This window comes from Agelaius tricolor, unplaced genomic scaffold (genome assembly GCF_023055355.1).
Source record: "Agelaius tricolor isolate 1412-34295 unplaced genomic scaffold, bAgeTri1.0.p SCAF_27, whole genome shotgun sequence".
Classification (NCBI taxonomy): Eukaryota; Metazoa; Chordata; class Aves; order Passeriformes; family Icteridae; genus Agelaius; species Agelaius tricolor.
Genome location: NW_027269287.1, coordinates 5,798,569 through 5,821,331, shown reverse-complemented (window position 1 = coordinate 5,821,331; position 22,763 = coordinate 5,798,569). Strand labels below are relative to the sequence as shown.

The 22,763-nt window shown below is 38.8% G+C and overlaps 1 long non-coding RNA gene across 1 annotated transcript in view; it reads right to left on the bottom strand.

The window, feature by feature from the left end:
• Positions 1-3,941: 3,941 nt before the first annotated feature.
• Positions 3,942-22,763, bottom strand: part of LOC139600418 (uncharacterized) — an 84,724-nt gene continuing 65,902 nt past the window's right edge. Inside the window, exons 2-3 of the long non-coding RNA XR_011682517.1 lie at positions 6,384-7,002; positions 3,942-4,161 (exon numbers count right to left, since the gene is read on the bottom strand). This is a non-coding gene — a long non-coding RNA (uncharacterized lncRNA). The remainder of the gene's footprint in view (positions 4,162-6,383; positions 7,003-22,763) is intronic.

Sequence of the window (22,763 nt, the reverse complement as noted above, 5' to 3'; positions counted from 1 at the left end):
TTTGTTGCTGGGGTTTTTGGCAGCCTTCCAAAATCAGAAATCTGGGTTGGTTTAAGAATTTCCATGATGCTGGAAAGCTTTGGCTGACATGCTTCTCAGAAATTGTGTAGCAACCCACATCTCAATGTGGGACAATTTGAAGATAAACTCCTTTACAACAGCTATTTCAGATGCATTAATCAGTTAGTGTATAGATCTGTACCATTCAAGAACAAGTAACCCAAATTTTGTGTATTACTCACATATCAAAATGCAAAAGTGGGTGATCTGCTGATCTGAAATTATTTTACAGAGCACAATTTTAATTATCTATAAACTTCAGAAAGATGTGAGTTCCTTGGCAACATTTTTGCAAATAGAAACAGAAATAAGGCCTAGATTTTCAACTCCAGTGGGACTCCAAACTAAGAACTCGAAAACTAAGGTCCTATATTCACATGTAGGTATCTGTTTTTTAAAAAAATTTCTTTTCAGTTTGCTGTGCACCTAGTATCTCACTTTGATTTGCATTCCAGAAAATCAAGGTCAAAACCAAGCCTGACTTTCTTTCATCTTTTGCGGACTATTTATTACAAGAGATGCACCATTGCCTCTTGAGGTGTTAGCCCTCTGTAGGACAAATTTTCATAATTTAAATCTGCTTTTTAGTCCTCTTGACATAATTTTGATATATATACACACACAGAGACATATATATATAAATATATCTATATATATATATATATATGTAGCTAATAAGCAATTACCTGTCAGTTACTTTGAAGTTGACTGCGCTCGGTGGAAACCACATCATTACAATATTTTGGAAGAGTTGCAATAAAAGCTGAAGAAAAAGTGGTTTGAATTTCTAAGTGCTACTGACCTTTGGTGTGTAGGTGAAACTTAATTTGCAGTTGCTGTCCTGCCTGGGCTCTCTCTGAGATGTGTTGGTGAGGAGGAAGTTTAGATGCATGTATTTTCAGTTACTGCCTGAGAGGAGGGAAAAGGAAGGAGAAGTTGTATGTAACACTTCAAGGCTTAAATTAATGTAAAATAAATCAAACCTGGGATGGTGTTTTAGAAGAGAAACCTGTCAGTAACAGAGAGGAGATGTTGGACCTGGAAACATATTTGTCTTTTTTAAATGCTCACTTTCAAGTATGTCTGGTTTCCAGCCCAGTTTGCATCAGAAGGGATCAATTTTTTTCCCCATTTTCCTGTTCTACTTTTGTGCTGGTATTGTCTGAATCCCAGAGTGAACAGTAATACATCATCCTGCTTCAACATCTGCTAGAGCCCCCTCTCTTTCTAATCTGCCCAGATCCCCAAAGCATTTCCCACCTGCTATAGCACCAAATGCTCATTATAGCACAGAGCTACACCCTTCACTGTCCTTTCCCCCTTACTCTCAAGGTTAACATGGCACAATGACTATTATGAAATGGGGGCTTTAATAATATAAAGGCAGCCCAAACTAAAGAAGGGGGAGGGGGTGAAGAAAGGGAGCTGGGAGGAATTGGGTAGCATGCCAGCTTTTGCTGGCAGCAAAGATCTGCAAGAAAGCTGTGGCCAACTTTCCAGTCGAAACATGACTCACTGCTCAGAGATGCACCCAAAATAAATAGCTTCCCTGTTCTGCTCCCAGCAGAAGCAGGAACCTCACCCTCCTGTGGTTTTATGTCTGGGTACTGTGGGGACCACTCCAAGCTGCTTGGTGGAGCAGCACAGATAAAAATGGCAATTTTAAAGGCTATAATGCCTCTGGGGTTTTGTTTACCTCTTGGCAAAGTGAAAATCATAAGGAATTAGAAGACTTTTCTCATTTCCCACCCCCCCATCCCCCACAAACAATCAACCTGTCTGTTCTGCTTGGATCATCAGATCCATTGCAAGTGTTGTACCTGGCACAGATGCATGTGGGTTGTGAGAGGAGATGAAAGTGAGCAGCAAGGCAGAGGGCCAGGCTCACATGCATTCCTATGAACAGGGCTTGATTCTGTGGTGCAAAATGACTGTTGTATTGGAGGATAGGGACTCAGCGTGAACGCTGCATTCCCTTGCTTTGCTTGTGTTCTGTCTTAAGATAACTTCAGTGATGTGGCATGTTGGAAGGTCTGGATAGTTTTGACCTTAAATAAATGAAGAGGAACCTTCTTTGGTGGTATCTTTTGGCCCTTGCATTCCAAGGAGTGAATTGGACTGCATCCTACCATAAGGATTTCAGATACAATTTGTGAAGTCTGAGGCGACTGCACATCTCTGCATTCATCTCTAAGGCACAATCTTAGCTTCCATTCGCATAATGCACATTATGCATTTCCATTTCTTAATAGATAACTCTACCGGCCTTCCCTCATTCTCTAAACCACATAGCATTGTATAACATGTCAAGCAGAGCAAGACTTTGGAAGCAGCACACACAGCACTGAGAAGCTGGGTTATGTTTTCTCATGTGCAGTGGCAGAAAGAGGGGCTTGGAAAGGATAGGAAGAAGAGGATGGCTTGTGTTAGTGATAGCTGTTGCTGTCATATGTTATTGCTGTCAGAGGGCAGCTTTCCTGGTCTCTGGGTAGATGGAAACATGCTATGTATCTTCTTTGCAACTGAGATTTTGAGTCCATGGTTCTTTTAACAAGCCACTGAAGGTAACAACTTGTTGGAATTAAGAACTTCATTTATTCACTTGCTTGCTCATTCAAACTGAACTGTTTCTTCCACAAATGACTTAAAAATCCATTTTTAGCTGGACCTTATGTAAGCAAAGCTGCACTGAATGCAAATACACAGAAAAAAAATCACACAGGAAGAGGGCAGAACACATTGAGTGAAATAGATTTTTTTCAAAGAAATGTCAACAACTTATGCTTTCAGCTTACTGCATTGAAATTCATCAAAAGTGGTATTATAGTTATCTGAAAACAGCACCTGAGCAGTGTTCTTCTAATGAAACTAAGAGCAGCCTAGCTACATACTTAGCTGAAAATATATTATCCAGCTAGAGCAGTTAAGCCTCTGAGTCTCATATCCAGATATCTAATGATAAGCTTTTAAATAAAAACTACGACAAAGAGAGCAAGAACAAATGAGGACTTGGCCCCAGACTGTAAAAGTGAAATACAGTCTTGATTATATTTCTGCTGATGCCAGCTGTGGTTGAGACCAAGGGCCCAAGATCATGGTATCTGTATTAGTCAAGTCATGACTGTGATTCAACTCCTCCTAGAGGAGGATGGACTTTTAATTCAGTATTTGTGTGGATGAAATTGTTTTGTGGGACATCTTACTTTAGAACAGGGACAGGATAAAGGACAAAAAGTACATATCTTCTCTCTCTCTTTATGCATTTATATAGACATATACATGAAGGTTAGAGCTTATGACTACAAGTCAAAAAGCAAAACAGGAGGGGGAAAAACCCCCAAAGCACTATTAAAAAAAACCTCACACAAATTGGTCTGATGACCGTTGTGGGTGGCTATGCTTCAGAGATCCCATAAACCCCCTTCAGCTGCATGAGGTTTTGGTGAAGTTGGGTGTGGGTGATGGCATATTTCCATATGTACTTCCTTTCAGTTAGAGTCTTCTGGTGAGACTTCCTTTATACTGCAAAGACCACCCTTTCCACTTTCCACCCACAGACTTGTTTCCTGGCGTGAGTAGGATGAGTGGATTGCAGTCGGCATTTTGTCACACCCTCAACACCTGCAAAAGATAAGACCATTGCATCAGGCATGATGGCACACACAGAGGACACTGATCATTGCTGACACTGACACTGATACATCATGAAGGTAAAAGCTACCAGTGCCTAACAAACAAAAGCTTGAAAACCCACTTTTCATAACAAGCAATGTGAGATGCTCAAATTGTAGGTGCATATGTTTATGTCAAGGTTTGCAGTAATTATTGAACATTTCAGCATGCATTAAAGTACAAAACAGAGAATGTTTAGAAAGAGCAAGCCCTGGAAAATAACTAGCTGGCATTTAAGCACATGTTTTTTCACACACCTGGATCAAAAAAATGAGGAAGATAAAAAATCCTACCCATTAATCACGTGAGAGGAACAAGAAAAGAGGAGGTAGAAAGTCAAAGCAACAACCTGGTAAAAGTCTGCCTGCCTTGCTGGCCTTACCACCTCAGAGGCTGACTCAGAGATGCAGATCTTGAATCCCTTCAATGCTGCAAGAATTTAGATATATTTCTGTAATATAGATATATTACAAAATTCGTAACTTTGTCTCTTTTCTAAAACAAACAAAAAACAAACAAATGTACTTTAAATAACATTAACAGTACAACAAAAATGAAACAGCTCAAGAAATGCAAAATTATGTTAATAGAAGACCTGACACTAAATGCCCTTTAATCACCATCTGGCCTCCTCCATCTATCAAAGCTAGGAGTTAAGGTTAGGGTCACCCTCCACTTTGAGAGTCTGGTTTTTAAACTTCCTTCTGTTTCTACCATATCTTCATGTCTCTGAAACATGTTGGGGCAAAGATTTGCCCCAAAACTGAAGGGTCCTTGGTGTGCAGACCACACCCTGAGTGACTGAGACACCCCAGTCCAATGGTATGTGCAGGTATACCAGTAAGTGCGTGCATCCATACCAATATGTGTGTGCACTTCCTTTTATTTCTGCAGGAACAGTATCAGCCCTTAAGTTTGAATTAGATCAATTGAGCCATGGGATCAGTACTCAGAAATCTCTCTGTACCTCTGGGAGATCATACTTTACATTTAATTACACATGCATGTACATGCATTCATCCAAGTGTCATAAAAAGCACAGTGTTTAAAATACTGAATGATTATCAAAAAAGGTGCTGGAATAATTTAGGCATCTTATGAACATTGAATTCAATCAATGCAGATATATATAGGCATGCTATGGAACTGACTTAATGTCACGGACACTTTTTTTCACGTTACTTCCACTTCACTTACTAAATCAGAGGAAGGATGCTTATTTAACAATGAGCCTCTTGATGTTTAGCTTATCCCTTAATCTATGTGTCCTTATGCTCCCTGACTTCCCACAATTCAGAATTGTGCTTTCTGCAATGCATACTTTCTAGCTGAGCTGTGCCACAATTGAAAAAAAGCTCCTACACATGGCAGTTGCCCGAAATTTGTTGTAGTGGTGCAGATTCTATCCCAGACTTACTCCTCCATCTCTGAGCTATCACAGTCCAGCGCCTTCCCACTTTCCTTTCCCAAATGCTTTTATTTCATCACCCAGTCAGTCACAATTTCCACTGCGGAAGCCCAACCGCTCTTCTTCTCACCACCATCTGGTCATACACTAAAGCAAAAGCTTCTAAAATTCCACTCCAAAAATCTTGCTATACTCTTATTACTTACTGGAAATATGAGCAGCCTCATTATCTGTCCTCACAGATCTTTATAATGTGCTAATTCTACCAAGTCTACTTTTAGACACAGAGCTAGAACCCTAAAAGAAACACTTTGCAGCCTTGTTCATTGCTCCTTTGGGACAACCTTACAGCATTTTCCCCAACTCTGTTGTAGTGGTTTTGGTTCACCAGTTTGAGATTTCCCAGCCAATGCACCAATTAGTGTGGTGGGTTCAGAGCTGGCCAATCACCAATGCACTCACTAGAACGTACTTACTTATTTCTTGCTGTGATATAGGATTAAGGGAAAGGCAAAGCAGGCTCACAATTTTAAAATGGTATAAAGAAAAATTTATTAACAGTAACTAAAAGAAAGAGTAAAAAGAATCAGAAAAAACCCTTCAGGACACACTCCCCCTACAACCTTTTCTTTCTCAATAACAATGTAAAGAAATAAAACCTAACATTTCAGTCAGTTTACCTCCTCTAGAACATTCTTTCTTCAGTTCACTTAAGGAGAGAAGTCCTTCTTGTTAATGTTATGGAGACTTCTCTACAATAAAACAGTTCTCTCATGGGTCTCAATTTCTTCAAGAATAGCAGCCACCTGGGGAAATCTGCAATTGTGAAATCCCTCCCATTTTCCACATGCTGTTCCCACAGCTGTGTTTATGGACTACGTCAACTTATGGGATACTGTTAAAGATGAGCTGTTCAAAGGCAAAGGTTCTCATAATCTATCTCTGAAATTATCTTCCTCTCTAGGAATAGAGGTCTTCAGGTCTTCTCTTCTTGCTGGCACAGGAACTTCATCATTCTTCTCACCTTCTCTATTCAAACTTCTCACAGGATCACAGCTACTTTAACATCTCTTTACTTTAGCTTGGAGGCCTTTGCTCGATATCTACAATTTTAACACTTTTATTTCCCCATACCTTCATGCGTTATAGGGAAAAAGGGTCTTTCTCTATAGCTTTACAAGAGGACTTCAGCCCCAAGATCAAGGCATCTCCTCATCCCTCCATCTAGGACTTGGTCACTGACCTTGGTGTCTTCATGTTGTTCCTTTACATTGCCTGCATTTTGTTCTTTTCTCTCACTTGTGGGAGGAATGAAGCACTGACAGAGTTTATATCTCGCCCACGGCCTGCAGGGGGTCACCTGGCTCCGGCCACGCTCAGCAGCTTGCTGCCGGAGCTGGGGCTGGGGGGCCCGATAGCTTCTCCTCCGCCTGCCCGGTGGCTGTGGAAAAATCTCAGTGGTGGTAGGTAGGATCTTGGCTCAGCTGGCCTGGCCCCGGGTTGCTCCTGGGGACCGGTGGACCCAGCTCGGCCTCAGGCTAGTGGCAGGGCAGGGCTTAGTAGCAGCAAGATGTTAGAAATCACAGCCATAGCCCAGCCTGGCCTCGAACCACAGCCTCTCCTCTCACTGCCCAGCAGCAGGAAGGGAGCCCGGGCCTGCGGCAGGGGCCCGGCCTTGCCCCTGTTGCCTCTTTGGCGACCCAATAAGAAAGCGAACGTTGCCAGGTTTCTTTCATCTTTAACATGTGTTTTTCACAGAGGCATTTAGAGCTTTCCAGTGGTTCAGATTGTCAATCACACAGATGCTTTGCATCACTTACATGAATGCCTCCCATGCAAAATCACCACATTCCACCTCATATCTGCAAAATACATGTCAAAAATTATTATCAAAACTACATTCCATATACAGCCTCTACATAAAACAATAAAAACTACTAAAATTACAACAGAAATTACACCATAATTACAACAGAAACTTTTCACAATCATTCTGCTTAATCTTATGTTGTAATATATACCTTGCCATTCATTTCTCGCAATAAATCCCTGTCTTACAGCATTCACCCATTGCCCGCATTCTCCACCCGAATGATGTGGTTGTTTCAGTTCGAAACTGAGCAGAAAAAAAAATTTTGTGTAGTGGTTTTCGTTCGCCAATTTGATATTTCCCAGCCAATGCACCCCTTAGTGTAGTGGGTGCAGTGCTGGCCAGTCACCAGTGCACTCACTAAAATATACTTGTCCTGGTGTGTCCTGGTGTAGGGCAAATTTGGGAGAAAACCTCCAAAGGGGTTTCCTCTAGAAAGCAAATTCACGGGGCCCCTCCCCCAACTGGTTCAGGAAAAAGATTTCGTTGGAGAAAAGTGGAAAAAACTGTTTATTTAACAGGCAAAGTATTCAACAGCTCAAAAATTGAACGTTATTAAACAATAAAACCTCTTGCTTCTCCAAAAGAGATGACAAACTCAGAAAGTCCCCTTTGTGGGATTTAGCTTGGCTCACCGGTCTGTTATCAGCCCCTCCTGTGCTGGAAATACCACAGCCCAGACCCTGCCCAGTGGGCCACAGGTGTGAGCTGCCAATGCTTTTCTGGGTGTTCAGTCCAGAACATGTTTAAACAGGTCCAAAGAAAAAGAAAAACCACCATCTAGGGAACTTCTCTGCCTCAGCTAGCTAAAAACTAACTAAAAGCAAAGGAGAGCTGTGTCCCACTGTCTGTCTATGCTGCAGACAGCACAGTCCAGGAGCAGGAATGTGGAGGAATGAGTGCAGTGTCTGAAAACAAACTGCACGCTTCTTCTCTCCCACCACCCCCCCCCCCCAACCGTCATTCTCAGAACCAGTCTTAAAGATGCAAAACTAATTTCTGGGCTAAACAGATGAATGGGGGTATGAGCATCATAAAGTCACCCTAAGACATCTGTAGATGGGGTATGTTCTCAAATGTTCAGGTAGAGTGTCAGTTGTATTGACATCAGTCCAGGTAATAACAGAACTGCCCATACAGGTAAGGCTTGCACTGTCCAAGCAAAGTTAAAGAAACATACTCTTTTTATTAAAAAAAACATATAATATTTATATTTTTCAGTTCTGTGGGATTTTTGTCAGACTCACAGCCAGGCGTTTTGGCACTCTGTTGTTGGAAATTTCCCAAACACATGTAAGAAAAACAAAGTCAGTTTAATACAATTATCAGCTTTTTCTCAGTCTGCGTTGAGTCTGTGTTTGTCTAATGTCCATGTAGATATTTTCTGCTTATTAAAGTCAATAAATCTGCTACTTTGACGATACAGGCACACTTCTTGTGACGCTACTGTATATTGCTCTCTAACACTCCATCTTGTCCACCGTGTTCAACAGCAGAGAGCAAATAAAATTGATAGCATACCAAACCATTTCAAAAGACATATTCTGAGGAAAAATCCAGGGGAGCTATGTGTCCTCCTATTTTCTACCACTATAAAGCATGTATCTAGGAACATTATTGGACTATCTTCTTAGGAAGAAATAGTCTCCTCACAAGCAGATTCAGCAGTACTTGCATATTCCTGACTTTGCAGAAGATTAATTTAGACTTCTTAGGTAGAGCATTTATTCTTGTAATTTTATGTTAGTTATTTAAAATTGTCAGTTCGCTGTTTATCTTTGGATTTGACAATGCCTTCATCTTTATTACTTCTTTCACCTGTAACTAAGTTGTCACTTAAATATGTAACACTTGTATATTTTATTTTACTGACTATGACAAATTGTTGTTTTACTTTGAGCACATCACTAATCTAACAACATTCACTTTTCTTGGAACATACCTCCTCACTCTTATGGGTGTCTGTGGTCCAAATAGGTTTCTTTCTCTTTGTATCCATGCTGGGAGAGCTAAGACATGCTAAGATTTGCTTCTGGATACAAGTCCTGTGGTATCAATAATGTAATGGAAATGACACAAATGGTCACTTTGCTTTCAAGTTTACTAAGATAAACAGGTTCTGTGTTGCATGCATGTAGAATGCATGTTCTCTGCATTCTAGCCCAGTTCCCATTTTTAACTAGAGAAGTACTTGGATATGTTGAAAACACAGAGAGATCAGCTTTTCAACTTTGGAGAGAATTATCCTGCTTTCTATTTAACATACTCTGTTAACATACTGTACTTCTCTCTGACTTATTTTTGCCCTCTCTTCCCCTCTGGCTTTCAGCTTGCCCTTTTCCTTCCTTTGATTTTGTTCTCAACCCTTTTTCCTTTCTCTTCCTTGTGAATGCAGACCTGGCTTTCCCCCCCTTCTTAGCTTAAGGCTTAAGTCTTTTCTTCCCTTTGGCACTTGGTTTAACCTTCTGTTTCTCTCCTTTTTTTTTATAATTGACTTTCGCTCCCTGACGTCGCACACATAATTCATTTTCTCCTGGAGGCGGTAGGAGTGGTGGGGTCGGGGTGTTCAAATACCTGCCTTTCTTGAAGAGAAGGGCCATCATCTCCTGTATCACTATGTCTGCCAGATACTCTCTGCAACTCTGGTAACAGACCTTCCTAGCCACGCTTTCTCACTGACCTGTCTTGCATCTTTATAAGCAGTTATAGAGCCTTGACTGCAGCATCTCCTCAGGAAGCACAAAGAGGGTATAGGTCTTTCCCTAGATGCTGATCCTCCCTCATACAGGTTATTTGTGCATTTTGGTCAAGCTTGTTAAGCATCCACTTTCTTTAACAATTGTATTGTTAAAGCCCTCCCGATATGTTAAGTCATCTCTATTTCACAGCCTGCAATATATACCTCAGGGTATTTACTCAAAACCTCTTCGTCCTACTAACAAACACAATGGCTGCCCACAAAAAAAGAAAAAAAAATATTTCTTGTATCCAAGGAAAGATGTAGCACTTCAGAGTGATTGTTGAAAATACTAAAGCCATTGCCCTTGAAAAATAGCATCTGTTCCTTTGCAAGTTTTTTTTTTTTTTTTAAAAACCATATTTCTATTATCTCCATGACCTAAGAGCAGCTTTCTCACTTTCCCTCTGCTGTTGAGGAGGTGGTTGACATCCTCACCTCCTCAATGTATCTGCATTTCTGTCTTCAAGTCCTGCCAGCTTGATGTTTCCATTTGGCACTGGTTGCTTCCATTTCAGAGGTCTCATCCCTAACCATCCATTCAATGCCCATCCTCTAGAGGAAGAGTACCTTGTCAGCTCTCTTCAGAGACTTGGGTCTCTCTAATCTATTTTAATTTAATTCTTGGTGGTGTAGCATAGGCAGCTATGGGTCTTCTCCGTGATTTTTAGAAGGGGAAGTAACTTACTGGGCTATACAGAAAGTTTCACTTGGTCTTTTCTCACTTCTTCCTTTTCTCTTCCGTCTCCCCTGCAATAGATTCACTCAGCTGAATTTGTGTCTTATTCAAAGCACATTGACATGAAGCTGAGAGGAATATTTATTAAGGACAATGTAATCCTCAATACAGTATGGTGTACATGATAAAGGAAGTCGAAATAATATAGAAAATCCAGATTTTATCAACGGCTCTGATTCTGACTTCTGACTCAATAGAAGTTGTGAATACCAATGTCCAGTAGAGAGCAATGGTCAGACATGGAGCAATGGTCAGACATGGAGCCATGGCTGTGTTGAAGAGAAGTTGCAGTTAAAAAGAAGGAAAAAAAAAAAGATAAAGAAAAAAAAGTCTGGCTGGAAATACAATGTACAAAGCAATGGAAAAACACACACTAGTCTGTGAGAACTAATGCTATGCAAATTAATTCAATTCAGCATTAACTTCATGCAGATCCATCTGCATAGCATGTTGCAGGATCTTTAGAGGTGCTGTAGCCATTCCAGATTGCTGAACAAGACCCCGCTACTTTAGAAATGTTGACCAAAGTCAGGATTTCAAAATTCTGGTGTTGCTGGTTTTGATGATGTCCTTGTGCTACTCCTGTTCCTGCAGTTGTGGAAGTTGCAGTGTCCTGCAAAGGTTCCAATTAGACTGTGTTTTCACTGAGCTTTTTCTGCATCTCTCCTGTAGATAGTTAATTTCTTGAGTTTAGTGTGTCTATAAAATTCTCTTTTACAGACACAAACTTCTTCCATGTGATTTTTGAGATCTGTGCCAAAATAGATTGTCAATGCAAACCTCAATCTATTATTCCCCTGAGTATATAAATTTTCACATGCAAATAAAGCTGCTTGTGTTCATTTAAAAATATACTTTATAATTATTTTTACTTTATTCCCCCCCCCCTCCCCAAAATAGAAAGCAATCAAAATGAAAGCAGCCAGTCAGGAAAATGTTTAATTGAGTGTAATAGCAATTCTTACCAGTTTCAGAATAGAGTCTGCACAAAATCTTTTGAAACACCATCACTTTTACCAGATAGATTGACAATTGTCTCAATCTTCATTCACCTTATGTGCATGGCTGTCAGCATCTGAGAAGTATCAGTTTAGTGCAGTGGGAAGTAAGCAAGGAATTAATGCCAGAATTTTCAAGCTTAGGGAAAAATATGAGAAATAATATCACTTTGCATAAATGTCATTCACTCTGCTGTGCTGCCTAAATTCAGTATCTAAATAAGAAAGTAAAAAAAAGCTCCGATCGCTCATGAGACACAGATGAGCTCCCTTTCACAAAGGAGCCAGGCAGGGAAGGTCAATGTTCAGATTACTTCCTACATGGTGAGGCTGCCCTAAGTTATGCTTGCCAGAACAGGATTTCTACTTACCTAGGCAGGCTGAATGAACAAAGAAAGACAGACAGAATGGTTCTTTACCATCACCTGCCTCCACAAACAAAGAAGCTCTAAAGTCATCTCAAAAGATTTGCTGCAACTCTGCAGTGGTGGACAGAAAAAAATGGACTATCACCTTCCTGCTCAACCAGGCTGCTTCCATGCAAGACGTGGCTCAACTTCAGCTGTCTCCCATGGTCAGACACCCAAAAGCCCCAAAAGAAAATCTAGCAACTCTGAAAAACTGCAGTCAGATTACAGGCAATATCAGCCCATTAGAAGGCATCTCATCTTCATGCTTTGGAGTCATGCCAAAGCACATCAAGGTCCCTAAAGGGAACCCCTCCCTCCCTTACCCAACTGTAAATCAAGTACAATTCCTCTGCTATGAACCTTTCTTGCAAAGTTACATGAGTCATGTCCCACTTGTCTATTCAGCTTAACGTAGTCCAGGTATCTCACATGAGTTTTGCATGAGGAGAATGCTGCCTCTGATGCATCAACAAGACTGACAGTAAACCCACAGGTCTCACTAAGGAAAAATGGCACAAAAATTAGCTGTGCAATTTCCAATGGAGAAAGTTTGTCAAGAATTTTTTATTGAGAGCAAAACTATCTACCAATGTGAGGCAACATATACAGACCCACATAAATGGGAAACTCTGAAAAGATGTGCTACATGCTGTTCCTTTCAAGACCTCTAAAATAACTTGGAAAATATCTTTAATTTTCAAAGGTAAGACAAACCAAATAGCTTAATGTATTTTCAGTATTGCATCCAAGCTAGATAAAATTATCATGTAAAACATAACATCAATGCTGACTTGTAAAGGCTTTTAACCGTTTGGTTTTTTTTAATAATGACAAATTGCTAACTACCACTGTAGATGCTTTAGCTAATATTACCAAAATGTAAGCTACTTTTAGGAACCTCCTCTTGTGAATTATGTCTCTTTTGGGATGGAAGAGAGAAAAAAAAAAGGAAAAAAAGATAAATATTTTGAAATTTGGATTCAAAGTTTCCTCATGTAAGCTGCATGCAAAACATGATACAAGAGCTGCAGAAAACTACCTGAATTAAATCCCAGTCATAGTGCACATCATATCTGAGATTTTGCATTCTTTTTCTGGGAGAAGGGTGGTGGAATTAAGTCATTGCATATCATGGAGGCTCTGAAGCTGTGATTCCTTGCACCTGATGGCATTAAAGCAATGGGAAAAAAGAGCCCTGGTGAGCTTGAAGGAAATTTGTAAAATTTGCTTTTTCTGTTGAATAAAATCTATACTCTTGACTTTTTATGGTCTTGTTTTCACCTTAACTTGGACAGAGGCCTCTCTTTAATAATTTTAACAACTGGATCATAAAACTTATTAAATTGAAAATAATTGAAAATATTCTTAATTTACATTTTGGGGTGCTCTAAAGCTTGGGATACCTTTATTTCTGAGTTACAACAAAGTCTGACAGAGATCAATTCTTTATGTTAAATTTAATACAACTCATTCTTAATTGGAGGTGTAATAAGACAAGTGCTGGAAGAACAAATATGTAACTATAGAAATACTGACTTTTGTCCTCTACCTCAAGTGAAATGCTTTCCAAAATGTGACTCCTCTCTGCACTTTGTCTCTTCTGGTCAGCTGCAGTTCACATAGATCTTCTCAGAGGTGTTGGTTACCCAGAGACGGTTCCAATTTATATCCACTGAAAGAGTGGAATGATGCATATTCCAGGTATCATCAAGTTAACAGTGTGAGAAAAAGAGAAAATGCGGTATTCATTACAGCTGGTATCTTTTTTATGAGGTACTCCATATAAATAAATATGGTGTTGAGCTCTCAAGCCTGAGGTCATGGCTGTTCCTGAACCAACGTGGTTTAGAGTATTTTAGCCTGTATTCATTACAAGGTACCAGTGTTCAGTTAAGAAACATTCTTGTGACGGAAGTGTGTGATTATGGCAAGACAGACTGACCACTGGGAAATTGCTGAGCTAACAGGGAGAGGAGCCAGGCTGAGCAAGGCCAGAGTCAAGTTTGCCGGCAGCCATCATACCAGGACACCTTGTAATGGCAGATCTGCAGCACTCTGTCTTGGAATGCTGCTCAAAGGGATGGTGTGTTTTCCTAAGGGAAAGAGATCTTGTGTTTTCAGGGACTATTTATGAATCCTCTGCAATCCTATTTTTTTAAATCTTTGGCAGGCCTGTGTGGGGTGTCAGTGTGTGTAAATTGTCCTTTCTATCTTTCCACATCTCTGGGCTATTTCTTTTTCTTTCCATCTCTCTGCCTTTTTTTTTTTTTTTTTTTTACTCCACAGTAGATGTTTGAAAGCCTAACCACAATGTAAAACAAATAAAAATATGAAAAATCAAGTTCATATATTAATGGCCAACCAACTGCACTCTGAAAATCCTTTTCAGAGTGACCATTTTGTGAGGCAGATAGAAGCCAGATACCTTTAAAATAGTGACATTTTGGTCACAGTACACAGCCTGTTTGTCTATGGAGGGTTTTTTGTGCATCAGAAATGTTTTTCAGCCCCTTGTGAACATTATTCTCTGCACACAAATGCTCCCTTCCCGCTTCTCCCACTCCAGTTTCAAGCAGCCCATTTATTCAGGTTGAAAAAGGAGAGTACAAGAGTTGTTAAATAGGAAAAGCTTTTAGAGAGGATGTCAGATGATAACCATGACAGCATAAGGAGCAATAATGAAGAAAAAAGTCCAGGCCCTGGCAACCCAAGCTTCATCTCTCAAACCTGAAAATACATAAACTGAAGTGGACAGTGCTCTTCTGCAGGTACTTGGCCCCGAGACATTTATAGAGACATAGAGGCCTGTCTTTACACCAAAGTCTTGCAGTAGCAAAAAGTACTGTAGGTTGACTACAGGAAGCTTTGTAGAGATACAGAAGAGATACAAAGATTTCTCTGAAACTTTAGGCAAAATTCTTCTCCTAATTTGCTGTTCACATAGTAAATAAAGTATTTTATACACAATGCAGAAGTGCAAAATGGAGTAAAACCTGGCATATTTGTTTAAAAATTGTTTCTTCAAATAATAGGAAACTCCCCCCTATCCCTCCCCTGCATCATTCCAAGTGTTCTGTTATAAAAATTGGGCTGCAGTAAGAGCCATATTTAATCTGACCACAAACTTCTTGTCCCCTATCCTTCTAGGGTGGTGTTTTCCTCAGCCCAATTATATTTTTAAAACACTTTTTTATAAACTTCCTTCATGGTATTAAACCAGTTCCTCCCTTGCTTAGATGACTCTCTTGAGCTTACCATCACCACATTTTGATGTTTTCTGAGTATAGTTAAAGCAGCTACTGATAACAAAATATGTAAAAGAGAATGAAAATGCTAAGGACAAGGCCATTATAAAAGCCTAATTCTCCATACCTCTAAGAAATCTGGCAAAATAATCTGTCTGAACAAGAATAGTGCAGTAATAGGGACTTCCTGCTTACTGACTCACCTCAAGATGTGTTGCCTCTAATAAGACTATTACCTTACTTTGGGCTTGGTTTTGCATATGTAAATAAAACACACTACCTGAATATGCATTTTTGAGGCCCATATTGGTGTGGCATTTTGTGAGACAACTGTAGGACACTGGAATTGATAGTGTCCCAACTGTGCTACTGCCATCTGGAAGATCTGGGGGAAGTCAAGGTCAAAAATAAATAACTTTATGGACCCATTTGAAATCTACCAAGGGAAGCTGGCTTCACAGAGCTTCATTCATAAAGCTTGGAGAACAACACAAGGCTGTTAACAAAAGCAAGTTTTAGAAAGCTTTAAAAGCAAGCTTTTAGCAAGCTTAGACTATTGAACTAGGGTTGTGTAAAATTCATACTGAATTTGATACATGTAAATTTATTCTTCATTTTCAGTGCACAGAGGGCTAAACACCCCACAAATGCAATTGAAACATCCTCATGTCACCTATTGTCACCCACGTCTTTAGTCTTCTTAGCATCCTCTTCAGAAATCTCCTCTGCCAAAGCAGGTCCTCTGTCCTCCCCCACAAAGTTCTTCTTTTCATCTTCTTTTCCCCTTATGCTCTCCATGTATCAAAGAGTGTCTTCTGCTACCCAGTTAAAGGCTTTACAATCAGAAGATTTTCAGAATCCCAAAGTTTGCTGAGGCACAGTTCTTGAAAAAGCTTTAGTTATTTTACTTTTATCCAAATTAACCAACTTTAAAGGGTACTTTATTATGTGTTTCGGTACTTAAGTGATCCAGGTTTTGGTGCATAGCTCCTAAATGGCATTAACAGCACCTAGACAACTAATTCTTATTTTTACATTGCAGGGGTACATAGAGGTAATCCCAATGGACTACAAAGACTCCTCCAATTCATAACAATTACCATCTTATTCTGAAATTTCTAAGTTAGATTTTTTTTAATGCTGCTGCCATGAAAACTATTCTGAGCTTTATTTTAAATAGGAAGTTTTTTAATAGTGGAATTCTTAGTTATTTAAATTGGAAGTCACAATCTCTATTTTTCACAACAGATGCTCTGTGAATTGTATGAACTTGTGAAATTTCAGAGCTTCTCTGAAGAATTCAGAAGCACAGTTAAAACTTGTAAAGTTTAACGTGATAAAAGTGAAAATATCCCTGGGTCCTGACAGCTATTTTTTCTAAACTTTACTTATGTAAAAAATGCCAGGCATTTCTTTTTCCAAGCACTTTAAAAGCTATGAGGTTTTGTTAGTAGGGTAAACATAAGCCATTTATGTTATATAAAGAATGTAACCTAAAGATGGCACTTTAAAGCCCTGCACAAAACAAAAAGTTCAATAAAAATTAGAATTACCTGCACAAGGACATTGCCATTGATAAAAGTCCTTTAGGAACAACGGTTTATAATGCAAGGATCCCAATAGCTGCTGCTGTGAACAGGTAAGATGTGATATGTTTTGTGTACAGCTACTTCCTCTCCTAACATGTTCTCTGCACTGAAAATCATCCCTTGCCTGACCACAATTCAGTTGGCTTGGAGCGTTTTCTTAATGAAACAACAGCATGTAGTTTTGTGTTCACTCTGCATCATTTTTGTAGTATGTTGCTTCTGAATTTTTCTGCTCCTAACACTGTAGTCTGCTTCTCTAGGGAAGAGATCTGAAGTCTTTTCTTTGCCTTCAGCCCCAGAAGCGATTACAAAAGCCAGTTCTCCCTGTAGGATGTCAGAGTGAGATGGAAAGTGGGTGTAAGAACAGCCATAGTGAGGAAGAAATGGAGTGTAGGAGTCATGTGGGACTGCTGTTTTCCTAAAACTTCCCTGAAGTGATAAATGAGGCTGTGCAATACTTGTTTTCAAGTGTTGTGTTGTTACCTTTTACACCCAAGTTGTTCCATGAACCCTTACTGGACCCCTTTATTTATAAGTTATTTATATAATTATTTTTTTCCAGTGGGCTTTACTCCCTTCTCTCTGCTGTCTGAATTCCCCTGTCTGCAGGATTACTTTCTACTTGCTGCAGTAAATAAAGGAGCAAATAACTGCTGCCACTGCCATGCACACAGCTGCCACAGTGACAAATACAAGAAGGACCACGTCTCCTGTTACAGCAAGCCATACAAGGGATGCACTCAAACAAATACTTTGATTGTCAGATTCTCAGATGTGTCATATACTCTCTGGAGTATATGACACATACTCTGGAGAAACTCTCTGGAGTTTCTTTGGAGCTGTTACAACAGCTGTTTGTAAACACTGTGAATCTAGCATTAGGACTAAAGAAAGGAAATATTTTTTTCACTTCTAGCTTTCTGAACTATCCTTTAAAATGTTGCAAATACACTGGCATCTATACTGTTGTTCTAAATAGCTACCAGTATTGGTTTTCAGCTGCACGGGCCAGTGGCAGGCTTGGGCTCTGTCCCAAAGTCCTCTTGTGTCTGGTGACTCATCAGCGAGTCTGAGAATGTGCATCAGGCTGTGGCTCCAGCAGGAAAACCCAGCTAGCAGCTAGAAAAGCACTTGTGAGTTGGAGGATATTTGATCATATCCAGTCTGATGCTAAAAACAAAATTTAAAAGTGTATTGCTAAAATTGGTGAGCAGCATTCCACAGGGGTATGCTAGGCAATGAAAGATGGGCCTCCGCTGATTCACAGAGGATTACTTGGTAAAGCATAAGCATGTAAAAGGGCTCAAATGATATAATTTAAAAATTTTGTTATCAGTAGCTTTGTAGGTGTGTATAAAATAACTCACAGGCCTGTGATAGCTGTTCTGCAGGCTGCAGGCTTCCCCCTCGCCTTCCCAGGCAACAAAAACTATGCAAAGGTGGAAAACAAAATCTCATGGGATTGACTGAAAAATGTTCTTCTCCCACTCAGTAAATAAGAGTGTGCAGGTAGGAGCCAAAAATGCCACCTTTTGCTTGTTCCAGATACACTTTGACTCATGTAAAATTTTATTGATGTTTAACTCATACATCAGAGCTAGACTCAACTTAAAAGACAGTCTTTTCTCTGGGTTTGTGCTTGAATGAAAACTCACCAATCCTAGCCCCTTTAGTGCTATAATGTTTAGTAGGATTTTTCTCAGAGGCATGTCAAGAATAAGGTTAAAATTCCTGTCCAATCTAACCAAATAAAAATCTGAAGCTATAAGAAGGAAGGCCAGCTTCCATCATAACATTTTTTTGTCCCAATGAAGTAAAAAGACCTCAGCTTAATATTGTAATTTGAAAACCTTCCTTTGGTAATATTTTCCTTGACCAACTACTGATATAGAAAAACTACTTCTCCAGCTACAAGGTAATGTGTTTCAGTGTGGGAAATCTGAAAACAAGCATTAAAATATGCTATTACATAGGTACCTAAATAAACAATTTTTAGGGAAAAAGTTAAGAAGAAATATAGGGGTTGACATTTCCAAAATATATCATCATAACAGATATAGTAGTTTCTGCCAAATACATTGAATATGAGCTTATAAAATTTCCTCAAGTGTTCTGCATAAGTCCACACAGCACTAGACCAACATCAGAAACAGGGACAGAATCTGAGAGCCTTAGTTCACAGGACTGATTTTAGAACATGTTTCATTTACAAAGGAAATATTGTTAACAGTTGTCTGTAGCAAATAACTAGAAAGGTAAAGAAAATTATGATTGGTTGGTGAACATGGTTCCATTTGGTTTACCATGACATCTTTGGGATGAATAAACCTGAAGGAGTTTTGATCTCTCTGGCAAATACCCCTTGGAGATACAGTTTGCTCTTTGGCAAATTTAGAGATGTTATGGATTCTAATGTAAAAGCTTGTGGAAAATGAGGAACACAGATTTGATCAGAATAATCACTGGAAGGAAAAAAAGATCTATACTCAAAGGCAAGGTGTTTTATGCTTGCTAGTATTTTGCTTGTCTCCAGTATGTCACACTTTAACAGAATCCACTGAGAAAGGAAGTGCTGATCTACAAAGGAGTAATATTATTACCTGCATAGCATCCAGCTATCCCTTTTTCACCAATGTGTAAGGCAGATGCTTGTCGCAGAGCATATCAGTCAAGATTCCCCTACTTTCTCTCTGTATTAATTCTCTTGTCAGGGCCCTAAAAATCAACCAGTTATCTCCATGCTTGCCCATAAAGCAAAACATCTCTCTTGTTCTTAGCAGCATCAGTAGGGGTTTCACTCTTAACAGTGGGAGCACTCCATCAGCAAGAGGAGAAAGACCTGATAAATCTAAAATTGTATGAAGCATGGACTCAGTTACGATCATTATTTTTGTGTAAGTCTATATTTTCTAATATACAATTGCTACAAATATATAATAATTTAGGCTTATGCACCGCACTGGTCCCAAAGTAATATTAAAGTTAGACATACAGAGATTGGGAATCTACATATACTACTTAAGCTCAACAGAACCCACCTACAGTAAATACTCTGTCTTCATTGATTTTTATAAGCAGCTAAACTAATACACTTCAAGGCTGCCATTATTGGCCAAATAAGATCTTTATTGAAAATATAGGACTACTGACTTTTCACTGTGCCTTAATAGCACTGCAAATTCTATTGTTGATTCTTTTTTTAACATTATGAAAACCATCATATTGCCCTTGATGACCTAAGAAAAAAAGAAATAAAAATGATAGGAAATACTGTTAATATGTTAATATGACAGGAAATACTGGAAATACTGTTAATACTGTTAATACTGTTAAAATACCTAACTTGACAGTAGACCATTCTATTTTTAAGTACAATTGGATTCTTCTGAGAAAGATTTGTAAGGAACTAACTTGACTACAATAATAATTTACATACATCCTTTCTTTTTTCAACATATTTACTTTTATGTTTTTGTGTTTTTTTTTTTTTTTTTAATTCAGGACACACCATGCAACAAGTCAACTGATTAGAAACATTTACTGGAGTAAAAATTACAAAAATGAATTTTTAATTTGGACCACAGCCTGGTCCCAGCACAAGATATGCTTTGCCATCTTGTTTTCTCTTGTCCTGATGCTTCATGGATTAAATCCTGGTGTTGCATTAGAGATCCAAGTCTTCTCCAAATCTTTACGCTGTGTTGCTGAGATGGCAACAGCAATCTGTGATTAGGACATTTTATGTTTAATACTACTCTTCTATGGAATACTAGGCTGGGCATGATGTGATGTCATTCTCAAAGTCAAATTGGTAGCCATGTTTAGCTGCCAGGATGCTGCCTGGTCACTCATGCATGCTCCTATCTGAGAGTCCCATAAATTTCATATGTAGATGCAGTCTGTAAGATGGTGAGATCTACAAATCCTGAAACAATTTCATCCACATTTTCAAGCTGCACTACCCCTCACAGGTCATGAAGACACCCACACCAGCTTCCCTGTGTTAAATTCTCCAAACAGTTGAGACAGTCCCTCCATCTGCCAAGACAGGGTCCACATAAAAAAAAGGCATGTTGAGCATTTAGAAAATGCAGACACTGCTCCTAATCTCTAGCCAAATGCAGACATCTTGGTGAAATTGGAGGAATGAATTGAAGACCACATGAATATGGTTTGGTGGACATTTAAAAACTTAAGACTGGTTCTGAGGAATTATTTTCAAAACTAGTATAACAAAGTTTGGGGTATATGCACACACACACACACACACATATAAATATATATATATAAATTTATATGGGAAGTTATTTCAAATATTTGCATTGCAATTTTTGTCATTAGGATTTCCAGCAAGTTGGATATCTAGTCTATGTATATTATTTGTTAAAAAGCTCCAATTCAACCAAATGACTTATGACCATCAGAAGACTTTTAAAAATGCAGTTGATCTTTTATGTTTAGTGAATCTTATATTTTTCCAGATTGCCTAGTGATCTTGCAAAACTTCATTTGATGATACAATTAGCTGTAAATTTAAAAACTGGTCCCTAAGCATACCGCAAAATTGCATTAACACTTTGCTTTATCAGTTGAAAAAAATGTTAACTCCATCTTTTTATCCCATTGCTATTTTCCTTCTTTGAGTTGTAAATCTCAATTTGTTCTGATTTTTAAAATTTTTAACTTCTTTTGAGTGACAGTAAATTCCTCTGCTGAAGAGTAAACTTTCTTTTTTTGCTATATTATGAGAGGATTGAATTGAAGCTGATTATGAACATATTTCATAAACCCATGATAATTTGATCTTTTTTCTTTCCTTTTAAAGTTGACAGTAGTTTAGCCTTGATGGTGCCAGGTAGTGATCCAATATTACATAGACTTCCTATAGCAATAACATTTGGCAGATGCACTTCCTGATGAGAGGAAACTATTCGTTTTTTAGCCACATTTTTTGATAGAACCATAAATATAGAAAGCCTTTCTGCTAGAATTCTTAAAAAGTAATACACAGTATAATGAACCCTATTTTCTATGTTTACTGAATTTTGTAGTTGTGAAGTGGAAAGAAAGAAAGGAATGAAAAATACCAAGAACATATATATTCTTCATGTAACACTTATTTGAAGCTTGAAGAGTACAAGATATTCTGCTGTATACTTTACTCTTCATTAATTTTAAATGGATTTGTTTCTCCCTTTATTCTCTTATAGAAAACATTAATTTATCTTGGTGTCTGAAATTTGCTTCTTGCAGTCACAAATATCAAATTGGGCCTTCCTGGAATTTCACTGGCATTACTCGAGTTTCCCTAGATCTGAATATAGTTCTCTATCACAGTCCACTTATGCATGATCCCTCCTTGCTGGACCCAGGGTAGCCTTAGCTGTTCTCATAGCACACCAGAAATATACATCAACAGTCATATTGCTGGTGGAAGGAAAAAAAAAAACCAAACCAAAGGAAAAGTTCTAGTGCACAATACAGAGGGAAGGGAAATCAATGAGCTAAAGTGAGAGTGAGATAAATGCTAACTCTTATGGAAGATCATTGGATTATTTAATATTTGGGGGTTTATTCTGTCTGTCATACAAAGTGGCAAATTCTATTTCCTCTTGTAAGCTGAAGGGAACTTGAAGATTGCGGTGATGCCAAAACAAAGGTGAGCTGACAGAGCCCTTGTCATGAATAGTACTATTTTCACATAGACGTACCTTAAAAGAAGTGTGGCCAGCAGGTTAATTGCAGAGTACTGTCTGGTTTGGTCCCAACTTCAAAAAGACTGTGGAGAAACTATAGTGCTCAAGTGCAACGACTCTAAAGGAGTCATCGTGCATGAGGAAAAACTAGGGAGTCTGAGTTTGGTCTGGGAAAGAAGACGCAAATGGACAGTATAACAACTGCCAGGGAATATGTAAAGAGTAATAACAAGGACCCCACAGCCAAACTCTTCTAGGTATTGCAAGGCTATATAAGATAGTGCAATGGCCACAGGTGATGAGTCAGAGGCTTCATATTGGACATCAGGAAAACTTCTT